This window comes from Brachyistius frenatus, unplaced genomic scaffold (assembly GCF_029030835.1).
Source record: "Brachyistius frenatus isolate BFR_SWC_R1_liver_20210118 unplaced genomic scaffold, ASM2903083v1 Contig_269, whole genome shotgun sequence".
NCBI lineage: Eukaryota > Metazoa > Chordata > Actinopteri > Embiotocidae > Brachyistius > Brachyistius frenatus.
This window is the reverse complement of record NW_027210868.1, coordinates 270,185-284,103: the sequence shown is the minus strand read 5'-3', so window position 1 is coordinate 284,103 and position 13,919 is coordinate 270,185. Positions and strand designations below refer to the sequence as shown.

At 43.3% G+C, this 13,919-nt stretch overlaps 1 long non-coding RNA gene across 2 annotated transcripts; it reads left to right on the top strand.

Annotated features, from left to right (window-relative positions):
* The first annotated feature begins 13,212 nt into the window (after positions 1-13,212).
* LOC138634606 (uncharacterized) lies at positions 13,213-13,808 on the top strand. Of its 2 annotated transcripts, none has more exons than XR_011311997.1 (4): positions 13,213-13,326; positions 13,393-13,524; positions 13,569-13,656; positions 13,789-13,808. It is a non-coding gene; the product is annotated as an uncharacterized lncRNA (long non-coding RNA). The 2 variants fall into 2 exon arrangements; XR_011311998.1 differs by lacking the exon at positions 13,789-13,808 and adding an exon at positions 13,714-13,786 and having other exon boundaries at positions 13,569-13,625.
* The last annotated feature ends 111 nt before the right edge of the window (positions 13,809-13,919 follow it).

Genomic DNA, 13,919 nt, shown 5'->3' with positions numbered 1-13,919 from the left:
TCTGTCGAGGCTTCGTGTTGCGTTCATGATCGTTGTTAAAACCAAGGAAATGCCGTTAAATTAAAATTAATACAAAGAAACAATGAATGCAATATTTTAGGAAGACCTTCAAAGAATTTCTTTAAATTTGACACAAACATTTACTCGGGTTCAAGGATGAAGTGAGTAGTTTGTTCTCAGAGGTCAGAGGTCAAGATGACCTTTCATCCAAGCAGCTGAACTTCACGCTGAGAGGAGAAACGCTGTTCTGCTGTGACGTCTCCATAGAAACGTCTGTGGTGTCTACTTAGTAATTCGTGTTCACGATTTCATTTCTTTTTCTCTCGATGGCCCTTCCTTATATTACAAATATTCGCCAACACTTTATACTAAGTCAGTAGTTTATTTCACTTTATTAAACAAGTCAGTATGGTTCACAAAGATGATTAAGTATCTTTAAATCCATTAATTTCAGTCTTTTTTTTTTATGTTGAATGACATGTAATAAAAATAACTTTAAATGAAACAAATTTAATATGAAGTGTAGCAAGTTGGATGCAATTTCAAATTCCTTATTAAGTGAATTATCACAGCAAAATTTGGCTACCATATGACTGCCATAAAACTACCATTACAAGTTGCATACTAATATCACATAACCACACCGTCACCTCCAACTGAGGGAATCGAGAACTTTCCGACAGTTTGTTCGTAAAATGTTCCCGTTTGGTTCCTGATGAATCTCTGACCAACATTTATATAAGTTCCTCAAGAGATTCTGATTTTGGCTTTTAAATAAAACTACCAATCGATCTGCGATGTTGAACGTTACATGGCCAACACAAAACAAAAGGGAACTCCACTTGATCACAAGAAGAAAATGTTTTCATTTTATTTAACAATTTCTTTGGTTTATATAATGCTTTAAATAAATCGAACTACTTTGTAAGCGTATCATTATGTCACAGTTCACTAAGATCATAACTCCGATCACTGATTTGAACTGGGGACCTCCTCTGACGACAAAAGTCTTATAAAAGGATGTTTTTGGACAGATGCCATTTTAATTCGTGTAAATTATTGTGTACTGTAGTGTAGCTGGTTGTAACAAGCACTGGAAACTTCCCCAGGCAGGAAAACACATCACAAGTCTTTATTTTCTAGAAGGCTTGTGAGAGGATATCATCGGTCAATAATATCTTTGGCTCAGCGAGTTCCAATTCTCCAACATGAAGCAGATTTCTCCAGACACTCCGCTGCTCGAGCCGTCGGTGTGGCAACAATCATGTACAAACAAACACGACGGAAAGGAAGCTTTTCGTTCCCAAACTTTCTATATGAAAAAGAAAAAAAAATAAATCCATTAAGTTTGACTAAAGCTAAAGAGATCTGCAATGTGAAAATATGTCTCATAGTTAATCCTTCAACAACAGCACAGATGATTCAACTAATTGAATGTTTCTACTGCAAACATTACCATACCGAGCAACTGTACTGTTTTAGGTGATGTCTGAATCTGGACATTACAAATTTTCATTTCATCTCGGCTTGAACATCCAAATGCTCACGTTTTCTGTGTGTCATGTGAAGCTTTGTATTGTGTGGAAGTAAGATACTTGAAAACTTTAGATTTTGACAGAATAGTGTGAGACGGGAGTTTCCGTCCCAGAGGTCCCACAGATGGTCTGTTCTACCAACACTTTGTCTTTGGGTAGTAAAGATGCACAAGCCACAGTGGTTACAGCACCATGAGCCAAAACAGAAGTGTATTGAAGAGGGTGGTGAAGTTGGCAGCACGGGTCCGAGTGTCATCGGGATTAGTCGGGAGGTCTCAGTCTTTGTGGTTCGTCCTCTGGTTTCATTCTGTTTTGTGGTTGTGGGGTTTTAGTTCGTTTCCGGGGCAACGGTCCAACACGCAGGGCTCCCTTTTCTTCATCTTCCATGTCCAGCAAGCACATCCTGTCCGTGGAGCGCTCAGGTGAAGTGGGGCATTCGGCTGCAGGTTCTGAGAGAAGACGGGCGACATTTGATGGACCGCATCAACGTTTGAAGACGGTTTTCTGTGTTCACGTTTACTGAGCAGAGAAAATCCAAACAGACTGACAAAAAAAATCATACAGGAAAATACGCACTTTGAAAAATGTTCTGTTCAACTGGAAATTCATCAACAACCACACGCTGAACACGAAACCCCATAAACACCAATAAAAGAACGAAGGTGCTTTATGAAGAAGGAACCGTGACTCCTCATGATTTTAAAGATGTTAACGTTTGGTTAAATGTTGAAAATCATTCAAGTTAATCTCGACAATGACAAATATCATTTTTTTGAATGTAAGTAACGCTGACAAAAATCAAGGACAAAATGGAGACACAAAGATAAAAAGATATGATTTCATCAACTGCTAATTGATCAAACAATAACTGGGAGTCTGACACGTTCTTCTACAAGGTTTGGAAACGCCAGGTAAAAGATAAACATTTTAGAATTAGAATTTATCTCCTATTAATAGATTCCTGTAATTATGTTTTCTAAAGTTATTGGCTTACAATTCACTTGACTACTTTGTTTATGAACCTCCTCCCTTTGCTTTCTCTTCTTTGTGTGTTTATGTAACTACATGCATGTAAGTTTAAACATTCGTGTTTATATGTGTAAAATGAATATTGAAAGAAGAAAACGTGTTTTCAATGCCCCATATTTTCATGAACATTCTTATTTGTATACATTGAATGCTACAAGTATCTGTCAATTTAAGCCATTAAACTACAGTCTGGTGATGTTTACATGTGGTGATTTAACATTCATAGTTTAGGAAATAAAAGCCCAAAATGGCTCCTGCAGAGAAAAATTCTATTGAGTGTTGTTGGAAGTTCATCTAGTTTCTCCTCCTTTACTGATTTTCTGCTGTTTTTGGTTCAAAATGATGTTGTGTTTCATTTTTTTGGTCCTCTCTGTGTAAACATTACGTCGTCCTCCCTTCTAACCAGTTCCTGTGTTTTCGTTGGCGATGGGGTTCAGCATTCTTCCATGCAACATAAGCCATATTTACCGCTTACGTGGCCTTTGCTACTTTTGTGCGCTTCATCCTTTTCCTCCTCATGAGGGTCACCTGAGGCCTCTTCAACCCTGCGATCAGCAGCAGCAACCTGGGCCGCGACTTGGTGAGCCAGCTTCTCAGTAGCGTCCCCTTGGGAAACCTGCAGGAACAGCAGTCCGTTACAGACGGGGCGTCCACACAGCACATCACGTCATAAGAGTTTACTTCTTCACACTATTGTTTATAAAATGACAAAGATAGCAGAAAGCTAAAAACTAATTCAGGTCATTTTATGGGCAACTCTCCAATAAAGCAGAAAATTCTCCATATAAAAATGTAAATACTTGGTCCAGATCACATATCAACACATTGGATGGATTGTCACGACATTTTGTGCAGAAATTGATGTTCCACATAAATCTATGTTTTGTGAATTGGTCCTATAGTTTACTAATAGTGTTAAGTGGTAATTAGCAAGTGTTGCTAACATGCTACATGAAGACTTTAGTCCAGACACTTAATGTTCTTGCAGCCTGATGAAGTACTGAAGTCTCTCAGCTGTAGGCTGCACGGAAATCAGTGCTTGGGCTGCATAACCAATAAAGTCAGGGTTAAATTACAACTGCCCGCTGTTTCATGTTAATGTGAACGTTACAAAACAAATATTTATTTCCATCTCGTGCTTCTGACCAAACTCAAGCCTTCCAAATCAAATCGAGAACGTCATCTTCTCAGTGATTCAGTCAATCGCAGCTCAGTACACAAAGAACAAACTTCCCCAGCAGATGAAGTCTGTGAACTGGAACCAGAAATGGAGCGACAGAGTTCAGCTGGATGCACAAATGAGCAGAACATCAAAAAACAAAAAACAAACGTGACATCACGGCGAAGGAATGAAAACCGCTGGCGAAGTGGCCAACGGGAAAAGATATGAAAAATACAAATCTGTATGACACCGGCCAGGCTGCTTAAATAATGCAGCGTCAGACGTAACCGTAGAAACAGCATCCCATCATACCATGTTATCCGAAACATGAGAAAGACGTATTTAATATCTGCACTTCAAAAGTCTGTAAACGTGTTTGCTCACGTCAACATTTTCTGTTTTCTTTGTGTTCCAACAGCTGAGAAACAAACTGTCAGAACCAACGAAGGTGAGCAGCGAGATTTCAACCACAAACATACAAACATACAAACATACGAACATACAAAGATATGAACATACAAAGATATGAACATACAAACATACGAACCGTGGGGTGAAAAAAAAACCTGAATTATCCTTTAACTGAAGTTTGTTCGCATTCTTTACTTCAGAAAAACGTTAACAGTTGTGAGAAGGTCGACGGATGTTTGTGAACCTGCGACTCATTCTTATTTAAATGATCCATGAATCTCATATAAAATATAAATCCAATATAAAGCCACTAAAAACATTCAATATTCAGTATCTGGAACCATCAAATTCACATCAGATATTTTTAAAGGTCCAACAGTCTAAAATCAGGTCAGATTGTCCAGATTAACGCACATCTGGAAAGATCACAACGCTGAACCAGAGAATATTAGTTTTAAAGAAAACATCCAAAATGATTCATTATAGTTCCACATCAATATTCTTTCAACTGACTATTAACTGATTGTCCAGTTTATCATCCTGAAATAAAGCACAGCAGCAACAGACATCACGAATGCTCTGACTGACTTCCACTTCTCAGCTGTGTCCTCCATGTTTTCTTTATTCCTGTAACTTTTAATCTGAGAATCGACACCTCGTGAACAAAAACCTCGTCAACCAATCGCATTCTCGCCTCGCGGCCTTTCAGACGTCAGCCGGCAGCACGGCGAGCAGAGCTCTTTGCTCCTGGCGTCTGCAGCAGCTCCAGCTTCCTGTCGCTGAGTAAGAGCCTGGATGAGAAGGACAGTACCTCAACCAGTAACACTCCTCACCGAAGCACCATCATCCCCGACGCTCCTCCGGACGCCGGCCTCACGTTCACCGGCGCGCTGCAGCCATTTAACGGCAGCGAGCGTGCAACGCCCCGGCAGCTACCACCTTTTGTCTTTATACGAGTGGTGACCTGCTGAGCTTGATGGAAAACAGAAAAAACCTGTCAATTGTTTGGACTTTGTGCTGTTCGAGCACACAGAAACCAGCCAGAGAGAAATCTAGCAACGTTTAGATGTGGAAGGGCCTTGCTGACGCCATTGTTGTTGCCCCGCAGGGCTCGATGTTAAATGTACCGAGGTGAACATTGTTTGTGTAGCTGACCCTGCCCTCCCCCTCCTCCCCTCCCTCGCCCCCTTTCCCTCCCTCCCTCATTGTCCTCATCTAATTAGCTCGGTTTAGCTTCATCTTCTTTCCAAGTTTCCGAGTGGTTGTTTGAGGATCAGCTGTCGTCTTCAGATCCTCTTCGGCTTCGATTGAAATTCAGGATCCAAGACTGTTCCTTCGATCTCTTGATGACCTCACACTTTAGTTTTCTCTTGTCTTGTGTCAGTTTCCCATCATGTACTTCCTTGTTGTCTTCTTGTCCCGGTCTTCTCTCTTGTCCTTTCTCTTGGGTCGTTGTCTCTTCTCGTCCTCCTCTGCTGATCTGTCCAATAGAAGCAGGTTCAGTGTTTCACCTTAAAGCTCTCTGTCATGAATCACATGATCGTGCACCTTTGTCTTTGTCTTGTTAGGTTTTCTAATGTCAACCGAAGCTGTGTGCCCCCCCCCCCCCGTCTCCCCTCTTCCTCCTCCTGTTACTGACCGGCTGCCGAGGTCCTTGGAGTCCGAGGAACCAGGTAACTTTGACATTCTCCGCGTCCGTCCGGCCCGTCGCAGCCAGCGAGAGGAGCTCACTCTTAATATCTGAGTCACCTCACAAACAAGCTGGCAGATCATCAGCAGCGTCACCAACGCTGATCCCAACGCTGATCGCCAACGCTGATCCCAACACTGATCGCCAACGCTGATCCCAACGCTGATCGCCAACGCTGATCCCAACACTGATCGCCAACGCTGATCGCCAACGCTGATCCCAACACTGATCGCCAACGCTGATCCCAACGCTGATCACCAACGCATCGCCAACGCTGATCCCAACACTGATCGCCAACGCTGATCACCAACGCTGATCGCCAACGCTGATCACCAACGCATCACCAACGCTGATCACCAACGCAGATCCCAACACTGATCGCCAACGCTGATCGCCAACGCTGATCGCCAACGCTGATCACCAACGCATCACCAACGCATCACCAACGCAGATCCCAACACTGATCGCCAACGCTGATCCCAACACTGATCGCCAACGCTGATCACCAACGCATCACCAACGCATCACCAACGCTGATCACCAACGCATCACCAACGCATCACCAACGCTGATCGCCAACGCTGATCACCAACGCATCACCAACGCTGATCACCAACGCATCACCAACGCATCACCAACGCTGATCGCCAACGCTGATCACCAACGCTGATCACCAACGCATCACCAACGCTGATCGCCAACGCTGATCGCCAACGCTGATCGCCAACGCTGATCGCCAACGCTGATCGCCAACGCTGATCGCCAACGCTGATCGCCAACGCTGCCTTCTGTGTGCTTCAGCATGAAAAGAACCATTCATCCCCAAACTTAGGAATCCAAGTGAGAAGTTTATTTTCACAAACACTCACACACATCAGAGATTCGAGGCACGACGCTGTTGGAAACGGTTCAGAGCAGATCTACAACTTTACAGCACCGACAAACACAAACACTTGCCTCAAATTCATCAGGAGTCCGAGTTCTCACTGAGACTCTGAAATACATCGAGTTTATGAACAAGCAGTTTAGAAGTGGGACGTGGAGTCCCAGTCGATGTTCTCCACATCCAAGCTCTCCATCACCTCCACTCCTCACCTCAGCACACAACTTAGCAGCACTCCCTACCTCCGCACAAGGAACACAACAGAAAGCAGTCCTTACCAATTGACCCCACACATTTGTTAGGTTATGCCCCCGGCGTCCCTGTAGAGGTACATATATGATCCCCGCTGCAGTTTTTTGCTCACACACTAGAAGGTTCAGCCAGGATGCAAAAACAAATGTGCTAAATAATAGGAAACCATGAACCCGGCTGGTGGGGGTGGGGGGGGGGAGAGGGTGGGGGAGGTGAGAGGCGGTGCCAGGGCCTTTGAAAAAGGAGGGTCCACTCAGCACTTCTGACTGCAAATGGCAAAGGGTGATCCCAGGACAAACAGCCAATCAGAGAGCTGACTTCACCTGTTGCCATGACGTCTGGTACCAAGAGGATTGTACAGAGCAGGAAGAGCCTGCAGACAAAACTCTGCCACCTGCTGCACAAATCTTACACACATCCTGTCTGACTGCAGTGCACACACACACACACACACACACACACACACACACACACACACACACACACACACACACACACACACACACACACACACACACACACACACACACACACACACACAGCCATGATAAAGACTAAACATTGTGATGACTCTTCAACATGTTTAAGATCTCTGAAGAGACCCGATATGTCCGAGCGGTGAACTCATAAGGTTGCATATGACACAAAATATGTTAACCTTCATGTTGTTTAGTTGCTAAAATTTCAGAAAACCAAAAGTCTAAGCCTTAAAATTGTTAAAAAGTACAAGATAATTAAAAGAAAAGGTAGAAAATTCTCCCATTTGAAAAACTGGATCATAAACTTTTGGGCACTTTTTTCCTGGAAATTAACAAATGATTTTAGAAATCAAAAGTACATATTTTTTTCAATCAAATGAGCAATTCAGCTCTACTTTGATTTACTGTTGAGTAGTTTGATAAAGAAAGCATCATATGTCATCAGCACTTCTTTTGTTTTGTATCCAAAAATCTTAATTTTGTAAATTTAGGAAGGAAAGCCGTCAAATGAATGTAGTGGAGTAAAAAGAACAATATGTCCTCAACGTATGGTGAAACTGGACCGTGCAGAAGGACAGTAATTAAGTGAATGTACACAGTCAGGTTGCCCTGTTGAACCCAACCAGGAGACCGTTGAGCCTGAAGTAGGTGAGTCCTTCTGATTGGCCGGTCTGATGTCGGCGTGCTCGGCTCTTCCTCCGCCGGCCACTCTGACGTGTTCTTCATCAACCGTTGGCAGAAGTTGGAAAAATCAAGTAAAAGCTGGAGCTGTTTTCTCGTTGCGGGTGTCGGACACTTTTTATACTGTCTGGATCTTTTCAGGAAATGTCCTATCTCTCCATCTAGTGCAAATATGCACAGTATGAACGTATAAACAGTATCTTTAATGTGCAATGTAATACTGCAAAAACCATTCATCATTGTGTTCATGTCACGCTCCATATTAGATGGTTTTCAGATTTCCGTGTGATGTTATGCACGTATGACAATTATTCTGTCTGCGGTGTAAAACGGACCGGGTGGAAAATAAGAATAAAAACATCATTGAAAGTGGGAGCTCGGCTTGATATGGTATGTAGGATGACGTTAACATACTGAAGGCCAATGAGAGGCTCATCTCAGAGAAACAGAAGAGGCCCGCTGGGCTCTGAACGCTCCTTCTTTGTTGAGAGACGATTGGTGATGTCCTTATCCGAGAGATGTGATTGGTCAGTAGGTGGGGCTTTAACCTAACCTGCTCTGGAGGATAATGTAAGATGGTGATGTATCGTTGCCTTGGTAACCCTGAAGGGTTAAACCTGAGGTTTCTTGCTCACCTTCTTGGTTGTACAGGCCTTCTGGTCTTTTCAGGTTTTATCCTAAATTTAAACTTAATCTTTAACATTGCAGTTAATATTTTCTCAATTCATGAATGCATTAAAAGGGTTTAATTACTCATATTAAGTGGCACTGATTTTTAAACTATCAGGTGTAAGAAGATGAAACCTGATCAGGGAGCTTTCTGTGATGCGCTGTCCGCCCTGTAGAGGGCGCTGTGGTATCAGAGTCCCACAAAGACGCAGGAGATGCAGAGGAGGGAGATGGAGGCTGGGGAAGCTGCAGAGGCTTGTTGAGTCTCAGACTGAGAGGATCGCCCTGCTGTTGGTGCGCTGCTGCAACCTGGAGGGGGGTGAGGGGGAGGGGGTGGCACTGCAATGCAGATCATCAAATGAGGAGGTGGAGGGAGAGAGGAAAGGAGGGGAAGGAGAGATGGAGCTACCGGCTTTGCAGAAAGCTTTTTGTATATTTGTCTCCGTTGGGGAGGTTCAGGGATTCCCTGTTGGCATCATTCATTCAGGAAGACAAGCAGCGACGACTTCAGCTCAAACACGACCGGGACGCTGATGTGAAACAGATGTTGTGATGCTGCAACCCACTTAAATTCGAACTTGTTTTGACAAAGACATTTATGTTTTGATGTATTATATTATACAAACAACCTTGATCTGAATATTTTGATGTAAATGAGCAAAAACGATCTCAGCTCACGTTCAGTCAAACTGCAAGTAACTGTTGTAATGTTTCAGATCATTTCACCTGTCCAGTATATCCGTTAGAATTTGTCTTTTATTTATGCTGAGCTGAGTTTTTAAAAGGCTGTGTGCAGCTGTTTCTTCATGTGCTCTTGTTCTTTAAGTGCTCTGCAAATGAACATATTATATGTCACTGCAAGTTAGCAACTCACCAATTCATATGTAAAACACACAAATCGGAACATTCCCTCTGAGTGGAATTAAGATTTGTTTTAGTTCATCCAGCAAACTGCCTTGATTCAAGTTCTGGGAAAGCTTTCCACCAGCGACTGTAGCAGAGAGGAGAAAGAAACAGGAGGGCAGCGATGAATCAAGCGCACCTGTGAGCAGGAGGAGGTCGTCAACATACACAAGGAGCATGGAGGAGACCTGAGGAGCAGTGACACGGACTACAAGAGGAACTTTTCAAAAGTATAATTCAGTTGAATGTGACAAATCTTGAATGATTCAAATTGAATGTATGGTTTGTGTTATGTTTACTTTCAGCCTTTTGTAGTGAGGTTATAAATCTATCTCCCCACCTCATTTATATTTACAATTCTTAAATTCACAGGGTAGAAGTTGGATTATTTTCTCGTCCTATTTTCCAATCACTTATTGAGATTGTTCTGGGGATAAAAGTACGCTGCAGCAGGATGGGAATTTCTCCATCTGCACAAAGAGGCACGACTGAGACGAGTTTAAAAAGGTCCAACTTTAAGTCAGGGATCATCATCTGATATTAAAACACCACCACACTGATCATTGTTCTTAGTGAGGTGCACGGAGCTGCATAGAGAATCTATCAGTCCTCAACATGATGCAAACATTTTCCAGAGGTGACCTTTTGTTGACTTCAGCCGTAGCAAACAAAGAAGTGGCCTGACACTCTTAGCTGAATCCACAAACTCAAGAAGTATTTGTAATAAATATTTTGAGGTACTTGTATATTACTTGAGTCTATCCATTTTATGATACTTTTTTTTTACTTCTACACAAGCGCGTAACCTTGGTATTGACTTCGGTGGGGGTCCCCCTCAGTGACCTCGTTGTAATTATACATATATATATTATATATAATGTATGTGAAAGTAGGTGTGGAGGAGATAAATAATGTTGTCTAACATTTCATAAAAATGTCATACTATGGTATGTTCTCCGAAATGTCTTTAAAGCATCATATTATAGTATGTCGTCCAAAAAGTCAGGAAAAAGGACAAGTACAGTATGTTGTCAAAAATGTCATAAAAACTTCATATTATACTGTGTTGTTAGAAATAACATAAAAATGCTGCAGCATGTTATAGCATGTGGTCCAAAAATGGTAGGATAGTACGTTGTCTGAAATCTCATAAAAACATCAGGAAAACCTCTTTGTTCAGCAGGTGGTCCAAAATAAAAAGAAATCCTTTTCCACATTGAATGTCCTCTCTAGTTTTGGTGTCGGCCTCCCGCCAGGTTTCATTTCAAGTTGCTGCTCTCATGGTAGTTTAGTAAAACTGTTTTCTAATCAAAACTCCAAATCTCTATGATATCAATACAAACTGGTAAATGTTTATCATCTGTTGTTCAGTGACAGTGACGACATGCTATGATTTGATTGATGTAATGTCGAAGGGCTTCATTTGACATCGTCTTCACTAATCACAGTTTGGCCTCCTCTGATTGGTTAATCAGCCTGGCTTCGGACACAAGTGCAAATGGCACTGCAACACAATCTTTCACTACAAATGAAGTCAACATAACATTTAGACTTACTGTTTCACTTTAAAATACGAAATTAGAAATAGTTTTATTAAAATGGCGTCCTCTGGGAGAAAAGGCCACCGCTGCTGACACTGACACGTTTCAGTTTGGAGACGTTGGTCTGAGCCGTCAGCTCCAGCGTTGTCAAACACATCTGGACTGATTTTTGGGACTTTGGGACTATTTCAAAATTCCCCTTTTTCCTCTTGTTAATCAGTGACTGAGGAGTCTGAATCCAGCTGACATCAGTGATATAACATGACTCAGCACGTTTCAACATTCACAAATGTTTGATGTCAAAATGAAATCCTCTCGTTACAGACATTAAATTCAAATCAAAAGGCAACAGGACTTGCTGAAGTGTCTTGAAACGTAGATGGAATCTGACCTGAGGCCTGAACTACGACGCACGTTCAACATATCAGGACGTCTTTCCGTCATCCAGCTGAACAAACAAACTCGCTGTGTCAACTCAGGCTTTCCGTCCAGCTACCAGCGGTCACATGAAAGAGGAGGAGTCTGCAGCATCCGACCAATCACAGACATGCACAAGTGTACCTGCAGCAGAGCGACTTCTTTTACAAACAAAGAGGAAACTATAATGTTGGAAGTTAAAGACATAATTCAGGCGTAGTTCTGGATGACTGAGACACACAGATACAAGTACAAAGTATAAAATCATTTATTGTTGACATTTGATGTGATTTTTTTTTAGATTTTTTTTTTTATAAATACTCTTTGCGCTAATACATTTTGAGTAGTTGACAAAAAGTGAAGAACAGAAATAAAGAATAAGTATCTGTGGTTACCACAAGTTGGAGGAGTTCCAAAACAGTGCATACATGATATTCATAAAGACGTTTCACCATTTTCACATTGAGGTGCACTTCATGCAGACAGAGGTCGCAACATACATGTGAGCGACAGCAGAAGGTCGTGAAGTTGAGAGTGAAACCTCACATTCCTCCGAGATATTCAAAGTAGCAAGGCAACGTCTTCTCGGTTTCAGGCTTTCCTTTAGAAAACCAGGTCTCGGACACCAGCGTCACGCAGCGACCAGATGACTAAAGTGCATCAGTGTTGACACCGGCGAGCTCGTGTGACAGCGTGAAGTCCACAAAGTACCACCGACACCAACCAGTCGCTGGAAAAACAGCATACACGGCAATAATTGCATATTATGACGATATACTATCACACCTACATACATGATACACAAGAGACCAAGGTCAAGACAAACACAGCTCAGGTTATCATTTCATCTCAGGTGAGTACATTTTTAAATCAGTTCCTCTGATTGAAAGGAATAAATCCTCAATGTTTCATCCGGCTCCAGACGTTAGAAAAGTTTTCATTTCAATTTGTAAGTCGGGTTACTTTTAATCTGTCTCAGCTCAAAGCTGCACAACAACTTTTTACATTTAAAACAGACGTATTCTCCAGAATACTCCTGGTTTGTCCAAAATAATGACTCATTGATGTGAAGTATGTCTGGTGGGTGTTTGTTTGATTGACAGGTGTCTCAGCCTATCAGACTTTGTGATGGTTGCTGCTTATTTTGTCTCAGCTCGGAAACCTGTTATACAGACTGAGGTGCTGTGTGGGTGTGGCCAGCAGGTGATAAAGGTGTGGCCAGCAGGTGATCAAGGTGTGGCCAGCAGGTGATAAAGGTGTGGCCAGCAGGTGATAAAGGTGTGGCCAGCAGGTGATCAAGGTGTGGCCAGCAGGTGATCAAGGTGTGGCCAGCTGGTGATAAAGGTGTGGCCAGCAGGTGATAAAGGTGTGGCCAGCAGGTGATCACGGTGTGGCCAGTAGGTGATCAAGGTGTGGCCAGCAGGTGATAAAGGTGTGGCCAGCAGGTGATAAAGGTGTGGCCAGCAGGTGATAAAGGTGTGGCCAGCAGGTGATAAAGGTGTGGCCAGCAGGTGATAAAGGTGTGGCCAGCAGGTGATAAAGGTGTGGCCAGCAGGTGATCACGGTGTGGCCAGTAGGTGATCAAGGTGTGGCCAGCAGGTGATCAAGGTGTGGCCAGCAGGTGATAAAGGTGTGGCCAGCAGGTGATCAAGGTGTGGCCAGCAGGTGATCAAGGTGTGGCCAGCTGGTGATCAAGCTGTGGCCAGCTGGTGATCAAGGTGTGGCCAGCAGGTGATAAAGGTGTGGCCAGCAGGTGATCACGGTGTGGCCAGTAGGTGATCAAGGTGTGGCCAGCAGGTGATCAAGGTGTGGCCAGCAGGTGATAAAGGTGTGGCCAGCAGGTGATCAAGGTGTGGCCAGCAGGTGATCAAGGTGTGGCCAGCTGGTGATTAAGCTGTGGCCAGCTGGTGATCAAGGTGTGGCCAGCAGGTGATCAAGGTGTGGCCAGCAGGTGATAAAGGTGTGGCCAGCAGGTGATAAAGGTGTGGCCAGCAGGTGATCACGGTGTGGCCAGTAGGTGATCAAGGTGTGGCCAGCAGGTGATCAAGGTGTGGCCAGTAGGTGATCAAGGTGTGGCCAGCAGGTGATCAAGGTGTGGCCAGCAGGTGATCAAGGTGTGGCCAGCAGGTGATCAAGGTGTGGCCAGCAGGTGATAAAGCTGTGGCCAGCAGGTGATCAAGGTGTGGCCAGCAGGTGGCCAGAAACCACATGGTGGGAAATCATTGAGGAGCATGAAGGACAGATGTGAAGCTAAAAGTGAAAACATC